This window comes from Cricetulus griseus, chromosome 3, assembly GCF_003668045.3.
Source record: "Cricetulus griseus strain 17A/GY chromosome 3, alternate assembly CriGri-PICRH-1.0, whole genome shotgun sequence".
Taxonomy (NCBI): Eukaryota; Metazoa; Chordata; class Mammalia; order Rodentia; family Cricetidae; genus Cricetulus; species Cricetulus griseus.
This window is the reverse complement of record NC_048596.1, coordinates 247,147,037-247,159,129: the sequence shown is the minus strand read 5'-3', so window position 1 is coordinate 247,159,129 and position 12,093 is coordinate 247,147,037. Positions and strand designations below refer to the sequence as shown.

At 37.4% G+C, this 12,093-nt stretch overlaps 1 long non-coding RNA gene across 3 annotated transcripts in view; it reads right to left on the bottom strand.

The window, feature by feature from the left end:
* Positions 1 to 8,283, bottom strand: part of LOC107979254 — a 59,553-nt gene extending 51,270 nt beyond the window's left edge. For 2 of the 3 annotated variants that reach the window (XR_003484113.2, XR_004769366.1), the window contains exon 1: positions 1,076 to 3,437. This is a non-coding gene — a long non-coding RNA (uncharacterized LOC107979254). Of the gene's footprint in view, positions 1 to 1,075; positions 3,438 to 8,198 lie in introns of those variants that run through there. The other variant, XR_003484114.2, reaches the window with a different exon arrangement.
* Positions 8,284 to 12,093: the final 3,810 nt, after the last annotated feature.

The window sequence follows — 12,093 nt, the reverse complement described above, 5'->3', positions numbered from 1 at the left end:
ATACTGAGTGATGCAACCTAGACTCCAAAACCAAACATTACAAGTTTTGTCTTATATTATGTGGGTGTTAGCTTTTAAGCTTTAGATTACATGTTTTATTTAGAATAACCACAGAGGCTGGGTAGCTAGTAATGGACCAGGAGCAAAGAGAGACTTTTCCAAGGAAGTGGAAATAGAGTACAGTTTTGTAAATGGATAAAGGGGACATTAGAACATGAGAATTAGTAGGTGAGATATGGTAGGGAGAACTAAAAGAGAGACTGTGAGACAGAATAACTAACATGAAAGACATTTTGGAAAGATGAATGGAGACCTATACTGCAGAAGCTTCCTAAAATACATGAGTATTTTCAAAGAATTTAAATAAAGTTGCAACAAAGGAGACATTGTTCCAACTAGACATAGCATGCTACTAAGTATAATCCAAGAAATGTTACCAGTAATGGGTTACATACTTTGAGGCACTGGCCAAGGAGATTCCACATACAGCTACCCAGACAAGATAGGCTATTACCAATACTATTTGTTATCCTCCACATCCTGTAAGTAATAACTTATTGCTGAAGATATCACATACTTATATCATCAACCATGGAGAAATAAAAACTAGTACCCAGCTAGAAGTTTTACTCCTACTGAATAGTGACCATAGTGCTGGAAGTTACAAAACTTCCTACTATGGGAGAAAAGCATTCATCAATTTCACCCCGCTACTATCTCTCTGTACAATAGTAGCCTGTTTGGAAGATATATTGGGACACAGTGACACAAATATTATGGAAGTAATCACTTTTTGATAGGATGTTGGAACCTATATCTGACAATGAAGCAAAGAATTTGAGACTAGCTTGGTCTCATATACTAGAGAAAAATCTACTTCCACTATTCTGCTAAATGAACATTACAGTTAAACAACTGCTAAACGATATGTTGCTACAGCCATAATTCAATCCTCATCAGAGAAGATTCTTCTTGCAGTAGATGGGAATTAAGAGAGATGTACAACTGGAAAATTTGCAGACAGTGAGACAGGAGCATTCAGGCCTAAAAAGTACTTCTGTATCACATTCCTTACCTCAAGACTCAGGAATCTATGCAGAAGAAGAGAAGAAAAGATTGCAAGCTCTAAATTTGGTGGATGACTCTAAGGAAGCTGTGTCTTCCAGACAATACCAGGTTGATGTACCTGCGAACTTACAAAGACTGTGAGAGCATGCACAAGTTGAAACCAAACTAAATCCAGAGAAGGGTGATGGGGGAGGTCCTTCTGTGTATATGTTTTTGTCTTATTGGTTGATAAATAAAACAGTGTTGGCCAATAGGGAACCAAGTTAGGTGGGACTAAGAGAGAAGTAGGATTCTGGGAAATGTAGTAAAGAGGTGAGTCGCCACGTGATCCTGGGGAAGAGAGGACAAATGCTGCTGGTGTCTTCGACAAGATAAGTACTTATAAAATATATAGATTATTAGTTATGGTTGATACTTAAGACAGACCTAGTAAATAAAATATCTTAGTCATTGCCCAGCAGCATTGTAACTAATATTAATCTCTGTGTGTTATTTTGGGGCCCTAAAGCCACAGCAGAACCCAACCAGCTGGCAGAAAGAGTTATCATTATAGAAGGATTAATGGGCACAAAATCCCACAACTTAAAGAAGGAGCTATCTGCAATTAATAAATGCTAGGAGAAAGAACATTAGTCTTGTTATTGTTTTTGTTGTTGTTACTTTTTAATGGAGTATCACTGGGTGTATCCACCACACTTTATGTCAGGCCTCATTATGAGGACCAACCAAAATGGTCTCCATGTTTTTTCCCTTTTATTAAACATATATTCTTTTCTCATTCAATATAATATGAATACAATTCCTCCCTACCTCCTTTCTCATCTGAATCCACTACCTTTCTGTCTCTCACTAGAAAAGAACAGGCTTCTAAGAGACAACAACAAATATAACAAAATAAAATATAATAAGAAAATCATTATATTGAAGTTTCAGGAGACAAGCCAACAGAAAAAATAAAAGAACCCAAGGGAAAGCACAAGAATCAGAGACCCACTCATTTACACATCCAGGGATCTCACAAACAAATGAAAGCTGTAGTATATGTGCATTGTACCTGGTGGAGATGCCTGTAGACCCTGCGATTGCTGCTTCAGTCTTTTTGAGTTTATATGAGTTTTGCTCAGTTTTTGTACAAGGCCTGCTCTCTTAGTGTCCTCTGTTTTCCCTGTCTTCCCAACTCCTTATGCTTCCTCTCCCATAGGGTTCTCTGAGCTCTGAAGGGAGGTATTTGATGGAGACACCTCTTTTAGAGCTGTGGGTCCTAAGGTTGTTCTCTCTGCATAATGTCTGGCTGTGGGTGTCTGAATATGTTCCTATCTCCTGCAGGAGGAAGTCTAACTGGTGATGGTTGAGTATCAAGGCTCTGATCTACAAGTATAGTAGAATATCATTAGGAATCTTTTTGTTACACTTTTTTAGACCAGAAGTACTTGTTTTACCCTAGGTATCTGGGCTATTTAGTCTTTGGTTCCTGGTCCCCCACCAAGTATCATGTATAGGTTCCACCTCATTGAGTGTACCTTAAGTCAAATCCCTATTACTCTGAACACATCTGATTTCATTTTGGTCACATGTCTTCTACGTGCTTATTGGGTGGGGTATATTAGGTTTATTTTCTTTCTTTCCTTTTTTCTGAAAGAGAAAGAGCCTGACTTCAAGTGTAGGAAAGAGGGAGCACTTCAAATGCATTGGGGAAGGAAAGAATATCAGTAAAATATCATGTATAAAAAGCTTTTAAAACTATTTTTAATGGTAGGTGTCACCTACCAGGACAATACTTCAGGTTTTCTTATTGCCTCTACATGCATCCAAACATAAGCACAAAAGCATAAACACGCGCGCGCGCGCACGCACACACACACACACACACACACACACACACACACACACACACACACACAAATACACACAAAGTATCTGGAGAAATAACACATTCATCAAACTCAATCAGACTTGAGTACTCAGAAACCCTAAAGGAAATCTTACAAACATAATTGTACAAAAGTGATTTAAAATCATTGTCAGTGCTCAGGTACATGTCTAGTTCAATAGTATTCATATATCTAAATAAAACATATTAATCTTTACTCTAATTTACCTCAGAAATATTGTTTGAAAGTAAACCATAGAAATGCATTTCAGTCTATGTTATTTGAATTTCATATCAGTCTTTTCTCACTGAAATAAAAGAATTCAAAGTCATCAGTAAAATTTATCTACCTGGATGTAAAGCATAAAACTCCACAGAAAGATTGTAGGGGAAGCTGTAGCCACGCTTACTTAGGGGCTGGCTACAGGTGTGCCTGACCACGCTTGCTAGGGCGTGGTCAGGGTGACTTAGAGCTAGACTTGAAGGGGACTGCGTCTCTCTTTCAGTTTCACTTTTGGGCTTGCGTACAGACCGCTGCCACACCGGCTGGCTTAGGTTGCTCTGTAAGTAAGGCTTTCCCCTATTAAATACCCTTATATTTCCACTTGGCTCCATATTGGTATTTTCCCACTATAAAAGATAGCATGCTTTCTGGACATTCAAGACTGACACTAGGAGTATTACATACTGTTGATCAATGATTACACTTGAAAATAATGTTTTGGTATCTACTTGTTTCAGATTTACATTGTGAAGACTGTAGTTTATTCCATGTTCATCAAAATGTTATGACCAACAAAATGTGAACAAATAAATAAAAGGGGGCTGGAGAGATACCTCAGTGGCTAAGCTCTTGCTGCTCTACCAGTGGAACTGAGTTCAGTTCCCAGCACAGGTAAAAACTTCAGTTGCAAGGGCTTAAATGCCTCTGACCTCTGTGATTACCTGAACTCACCTGGATATATACCCACAATCACACAAAAAATAAATAAACACAGCTAAAAGCAATAAACATAAATATTTAAAATTAATAAATAAGAAAGAGAAAACAATGAGATAAACCATTATCTTTTTATCATTTTTTAAATTGAATTAGAACAAGATTGATTTACATGACAATCCCAGTTCCCTTCTCCCTCCCATTTTCCCCTACCACCCCATCCCCCCAACTAAAACCCTACCTATCACATACCCTTTCTTCTATTCTTCACCTGACTCAACCTTTATGCTCCCTCATGACCTTTGCATCCTTCCTTTTCTTCCCTTCTCATTCTCGTGGCTCCCTCCCCCCTCTTCCCATGCTCTCAATTTGCTCAAGGGATCATGACCTTATCCCCTTCTCCAGGGGACAATGTTTGTCTCTTTTAAAGTCCTCCTTGTTTATTAGTTTCTCTGGCAGTGTAGATTGTAGGCTGGTAATCCTTTACTCTATGTCTAAAAACCACATATGGGTGAGTACATATCATGTTTGTCTTTTTGTGATTGGGTTACCTTGTTCAGAATGGTTTCTTCGAGTTCCATCCATTTTCCTGCAAATTTCAAGATTCCATTTTTTTTTCTGCTGAATAGTACTCCATTGTGTAAATGTACCACATTTTCTCTATCCATTCTTTGGTTGAGGGGCATTTAGGCTGCTTCCAGTTTCTGGCTATTACAAATAGTGCTGCTATGAACATAGATGAACAGATGTCCTTGTTGTATGAATGTGCTTCTTTTGGGTATATGCCTAGGAGTAGAATTGCTAGATCTTGTGGTAGACTCATTCCCATTTTCTTGAGGAATTGCCATACTGATTTCCAAAGTGGCTGTACAAGTTGGCACTCCCACCAACAGTGGAGAGGTGTTCCCCTTTCTCCACATCTTCTCCAGTACAGACTGTAATTGGTGAATAAACCAGTATCTTAATGCACTAAAGTTTTATTTTAACAACATGGATGGAACTGTAGGCTTATTTCTATTAAAACAAACCTTTCCTTGAATAAACTTGACTGATCTAAGTTGTCCACCAGAATTGGTTGAGAATCACCTAAAGACTAATAATGTTCTCTGTATGTCACCTCCAAGGGAGTGAAACCTCTAAAACCATGAGCAAATGCAAATCTCTCCTCTTTTGTGATTTTCTTTTGGTATTCGTCAGAGAGATGAAAAGTCTATCATAGTAAGACACAAATTGTGATATATCAAAGCAGTGTTAATTCATGAAGAATATGAACTTGCAAAAAATCTACTGTAGCAACCATGGCAATACACTAGGATTAGAAGGTTGTAAATTTCACTGAGATTCCTGAAACAATCATCTATGAAACCTGAGATTATACTGAAAAAAGCAATTCCCCTCAACTTGGCATCCAGTCATTAAGAAAACATATGATTCTGGTCCACATAATAGAGAAAGCAACAATAACCATCTTCAGGGAATTTATAACTTTTCTAAGATCCATGAGGACATAATGATAATCATTGTCAGCTGGAGGCATGGGTCGATAACTCAAAGGTCATTTTCCACAACGAGATAATTGGACAGTCACAACTATCATTTTCCTCAATCACCATCTCATTTCTGACCCAGACTAGAAATCTCTCATTTTCTGTCCACTCTCACATAAATAAATAGGTCATTTTAGATGAAAAGGCCATCTTTACTAACATATATCCAAATGGTTTTTTAAAGGGCTATGCCTCCTTTGTAGGTGTATAATAACCCTGCATGTTATTTTGTTATTAAACTACACAGACCCCAGAAGGAACATGCTGGAGATTTAAGGAGAAATAGTAATATGGGAAGTTATTTCATTAAGTACTATGTGAAATGCTAAAACACATCTTGTATGAATGACAATAGCATGACTACCTGGGGCATGGACGTGCCACTGAGAGTTTATCACAGCTACTTTGGGTGTTGAGCTAGGCTGGTAAAGTTGTACAATTCCTTTTGTCTATATTTGGCTTTTCAGTATTGTTTCCCCATGTGTGTCTTCCTTTTGGAAATTCACTCCATTCTTGAAAAAGAAACAATATATTGTGTAGGAATTAGACATCATTTGTGTTCATATAGGAATAGCAGTATGCATTAAACTGTGGATTTTTCTGAGTATTTTATAGTACCTAAATGTGGATAAGAGTTTTCCCTTCCTTATCCTGAATCTTAGACACTTCCTGTCTCTCCCATTGATAATGATGCTGTGTGATAGTTATAGATGCTCTTGAACACATGGAAGAAACTACCCTTTACACTTGCTTTATCAAGAATTTTCAAATGCTGAAACACATTGGAATTTGTCAGATATTTTATCTGCATCTACTGTGGTTCTGTCTTTCCATCCCGTTGCAGATGGCTAAGGGTGATCTTACCTTGACTTCTGCCAGAATCTTATTTAGTTTTAAGAAAGCACTGAGAAGCATTAAATAGCTTAGTCTCACAGACCATTCATAGGTCAATCCTGATTCAAATTGAATCTGACAGTGAGGTTGAAGACCAATATTTAATGGGCATGGCCAGTTATAAAATACAATTATTACTTGCCCCAAATTAACTCAAATCTTTCTCAATGCTCATTTCTGAAGATTGTATGTTATAATCTTTTTAAAAAGCAGTTAAGACAAATTTGGCTGTCAAGCAGATCACATATCTTAATTTGTGTCCTATTGCTCCTCTTCCATTTTCTTAGAGACGATACCACAGCCTTATTTACCTATGAGGATGACTGATGATTGGAAGATCATACCAAGTCACTGCGTAAGAGTTTAGAGAGCCTTGTTTTGCTACTTTTGTTTTCCTCCAATACTTTTTGTTCATTTCATACCTGTTTTTTTTGTGTATATGGCTCAACATGACATATTAAAAAGATTCCTATTTCTAAAAAGCAAGTATTAATAAATAGTAAAGATGAAAGAGAGATGGATAAAAGGTTAAAAGAACTTTCTGATCTTGAAGAGGACAAAAGTTTAATTACCAGAATCTACACGGTGGCTCAAAGACATCTGTAACTCCAATTCTAGGGATCTAAGAGGGCCACTCCCAGTTTCTATAGGCACCAGGCATCCATGTGGTATGTGTGTGTTTGTGTGTGTGTGTGTGTGTCTGTGTGTGAACCTTTTTCAAAAGATAAATATTAGAAAATTGATGTAGTTCTCTGAAAGGCTAGACAGCTATTAAATGGCAGCAACAACAACAAATACAGGATTTAAATTTGGAGTATCCTAAAGGAACTGCTGAAAGAAATCAGAGGAAATCTAATTACTTATACATTACTTTGTGTTCATGGATTGGAAGTTAAAGAATTTTTGAGATATAATTCTTTATGCTTGATTAAACCACAAATACACAAAATTGGAAGGTAAAAGAGATTATCTCATGCCTGGGTTAAGAATGACATGCAGATATTTGAAGCATTTCATGACTTTGTAACCTGGGTTATAATGGGACAATCATTTTTGTAATATTCTGTATTCTGTTTTTTTTTTTTTTTTTTTTTTTTTTTTTTAAACAAGGCTTCTTTGTAGCATTGGGTGTTCTGGAGCTGAATCTGTAGACCAAGCTAACTTCAAACTCATACAGCTGCATCTGCATCTGCCTATTGAGTGCTGGATTTAGTGGAGTATGCCACCACTGTCTGTCTCATTTCTGTACCATTCTTTTCAAAACACTTTGGTCATATCATCTTAGAGTCCAACTCTATTTGCACACTAAAAAGATCAAAACCAGCCTGGTAATCATGGAAGTGAGCCAATGCTTCAAATACCCTGAGGTTTTCTTTTCCTTGAAACAATTATCTAAAATTTAAATGAGAGACTATAACATTTAATACCCTTTTGGTTGTTGGTCAGGGGAGTTCAAAAGAGTCACAAAGCAATATAATCAATTGATGTTGCTCTTGGATGCCTCCTAGAAGCTGAAGGCAAGTCATGATTTTCCACGCAACTTGCACATTGAATTTGGAGAATTATAGCTTAATACTATGCTAAAGTCTCCTCTTTGGAACCTAGCTTCCACAATGCTAGAAGGTGTTATGAAAACTGCCAAGGATAGAAATCATTTAATAGTTTGTTATGATAAATCTTTTTGCCAAAAGCCGCCTGAGCACCACCGCCACGTGTGAGCTTTACGCCAGCCGCCCACCCGAGTTAGGCCCAAATGAATACATAGAGAGACTTGTATTAGTTACAAAGCTGCTTGGCCAATGACTAGGATTCTCTTTTGTTAGCTCAGTCTCAATTACCATATATCTATATATTTTATGGGACTTATCTTATCAGACACCTTATTGGTGTCGCTCCTTGCTGGTGAATCACATCATGCTGCTGGAGCAAGAGCCCAGGGGAAAAGAAAAGAGAGCGACACTTCCTTTTTCCTCTTCTTAAATATGAGTCTCCTTGCTATGTCACTTCCTGTCTGGAACACCACTTCTCTACTACATTTCCCAGAATCCTCTTTGACTCCTAGTCCAGCCTAAGCTGCTGTCTCATTGGCCAAGCAAATACTTTATTTAAAAACATACACAGAAGTATTTCCCCCATCAATAGTTGTACTCAGTAATGATGGGTACAAACCACAAACAAATGACCAGCACATAAAGATATCCCTAAAGATGCAATAGTGGCACACATATTTTTACAGTAAGCAACAAATGTCTAATTGGGACTTAGGACCCACTCAAAAAGATGAAAATCTTACCTGATAACAGAAACTGACCCAAACACTTTAGCTAGAGAGGTCATGGGTCCTAGAGGAGAACTAACTAAAGCCACTTACCCAAACCGATATAATTCCTAAATGCATTGTAAAAACTTATCTTTATCCCACATCAAAAAATTTTTTTTTGCATCAGAGACTGCCTTAGCTCCTTTTCTATTGCTCCAAAGATACACCATGAACAGGACAACTTACAATTTTCATTGGGACTTGGTTACAGTTTCAGAAAGTAAGACCATGATCATTATGGAGGGAAGCATGGCATTAAGCAAATAAGAATGTTGCTGGCAAAGTGGGGTCAGCGGGACATCTTAAAATAGCAAATGTTGGAGAAAGGGAGCAGAAGGGACTCTCCTTCCTTGCAGGTAATAATTCACAACATTATCCATGCTTCAGAAAGCGGTACAGTTTCCACTTCTTACAAAGCTAAATGCTCATATTATTTAATACAGGAACTATTTCTCTAGATCCCCTTCACCCTTTCTCCCCCCCCCATCCATCTCTCTGACCTCTTCTCTCCCTGTCTCCCATGTTTTTCTGTCTGTTTAGATGTACATGTGTGTGCAGGTACTTGTTCTCATGTGTGTGTGTATGCCATGTGCATGTGGAAACCAAACAATAGACTTTGGTGTTGACCCTCAGGATCTGCCCACCTTGTGTTTGAGACATGCTCTCTCTCTTCTTGGCCCGCACCCACTGCACATATTACTTTCTCCCTAACCCCCTTTGCTTAAACAACTTTGGGGCCTGTGTACTTACATGGGAAAAATACAACTCAGTAAATATAAATATGTGTTCAGATATACTTGCAAATTTCAATGACTGGAAGCAATCAAGATGGATAACAAATGGATAAGTTGACTCATACACTGAAACCCTGCATAGGAATAAGCCACAAGGCCACAAAAAAGACACAAATGGCTTAGATGAGTAATGGTCCATAAATGAAGCCAATGTGTTCAAGCAAATATTTAAAGTTGGTAGAAATTGATCATTGTTTGTGAATATGTACAGATGGGGATATATGACTGTATAGCATTCAAAGGATTCTAGAGCAATAAAGGCATTCTATATAATGTTATAGTGCCCAACACCACAAACTATGAATTTGTAAAAATCATCATAGTCTACTGTGCAAATACTAAATGGATAAAAACAACCAGAGCCTCTTGAAGAAATGGATGATTGAAAGGACAAGACAGACAAAACACAAGTCCAGCCTGAAGCATTGGGCACCTAGTCAAGATTGTGTTCAACAAACCCCATGGAGTATGTTTGTAAGTAACCTAAAATGTACCACAAAATAAAACAAAGTATCATAGTAAAACTCAAGTTATATAGTAAATATTTATGAATCTGTGGTGATATAAATCAAATATAGGACTGAAGATACAGCTCAACAGTTAAGGGTGTTTGCAGCTTTTGAAGAGGTCCTGAATTCAGTATCCAGAATCTATGTCAGGTAACTCCCAATCATCTGTAACTCCTGCTCCAGGGATATCTGACGCTGTCACCTGTCATTCAAGGATGCCTACATACATGTATAAACAAGTAAATCCAGGATATATAAATGAAAGAAAATAAACAAATCTCCCATACAGAGAAACTCTATATGCATCTTGAATGCTCCTCTAAGTGCTAGCACACATCCTCTCCCCTCTGTGTGAGCTGTACATGGAAAATACTCCCACAGAGGACAGTATGAAAAAGGAGGTTAAAGTAACTATTCAACATGGAGAAAGCTGACAAGCATCTCTTCCACCAACCGATGAAGATTAGAGTGTTGATGACAAGCTCCACTGACAGGATGTAAGGAAGGACTCGCTTCTGTGACCTTCCCCTTACACCTTACCACAGTATCAAACCAATTAAGCATGAGACTATCAGGCAAGACCTGCCTGAGGGACATTCCACAAGACACCTATCTCAAAGCTGTGCAGGAGTCAAAAACCAAGTTAGGCATGAACACTTTTCACTATGGAAGAACCAGAGGAAATATGATGCCTCAATGTTAGAGGCAGACTGGAAAAGAAAATGGTCAAAGTAGGAAAAATGGTGGCATTTGATGTAGATGATTGTGTAGATCATATGCACATCATTAACTCTGACTTACCAATATAGCACCAGTGTCATATTAAGGAAAGAAATAAAAGCATTTCCCTTTAGTGTCATTTAGTCAAGAGTGATTCCAGATTCGAATCTCTGCTTCATACTCCCTGTGTCTGTCTGTTGTATGAGTCTGAATCTGTACCTGTCTAAAGGCTATCTTATGAACCTGTCCCTGTGTTGTGTTCTGTTTGTGTATCTAACCCCAACAAAGGATGTCGTTCTCTCAGTTTTGAAAAACTCAGAAAACATCTTATAGAGAAGGAAGGGGATACTTCACAGAAATCCTTGTCAGAGTTTTACAAGGGACTAAGTCAGTGGCTCCAACTTATCCCAACTATTCAGACAACAAACATCATTGCTTATCAACCAATATCCATAAATTTTGCTTTCAACTATTATGATAGATTTTAGAAAGTTGCTTTCAACTTCTGTATTTACTGCTTTCCAAAAATGATACATGTTCATTATCTGGATCAAGGCCATGGGACAATACATAACTTAAGATTGTAGTTATGTGTTAGCTTAGGTTGTTAAAGGTGATCAAATGGGAAATCTAAAGCAAGTAATGTTGCTTACTACATAGTTCCCTTAAAGGCAGGCTAAACAAACAGTGTGAATGCACAGTATGATAACAGCCTTACATCCTAAGTGACTGCAAGTGTGTTATTAACTCTGGATGTGAGGTCTAGAAAAAGTTCCAGTCTGTTTTTTAGCATGTAACAGATGTTTTCATAATATTGCATCCCACAGATACCAGTTATATAATAGTGTATTGACAATGATACCTAACACTCTGGACTACAGAGAATGTGTCATTATGTATACAGAAAGTTTACAACCTTGTACTGTCACTTAAAATAAATTAACTTGACTCTATCCACTTGCTGCTTCAAAGGTGTCACCTTCATCCCTCTCAATTATTCTAGGCCATTTTTAAATTGTTATCAGTGTAGCCATCTGTATTTGTTTTACAATAAATCTAATTCTTTCTTGGGTTATGATCAGTAAATATATTTATGTATTTAATATTAGAAGAATTTTTAAATTACCAGATGAAATTTCTATTTTAACATCAAAAGTTCTAAGCACCAAGAAAATGGAAAAGCTCTCCTTATATTGCTCATTGAAACCATCCTTTGATTTGGTTCCTTTGAGAAACCTCAGAAGGAAAATTTTAATGATCTTCAACTTTCTGAAACACTGCATAGAAACTGTAACACTTGTCTTCTTACACATCCTGTCTTTTGGAGCCTTCAGAATCACAATAAAAAGGCATGAGACTATAAGATAAGAGAACACTAACCTAACAATACAAGAGAATTTCCAAACTTTCTAAACTAGGGGATACGAGGCC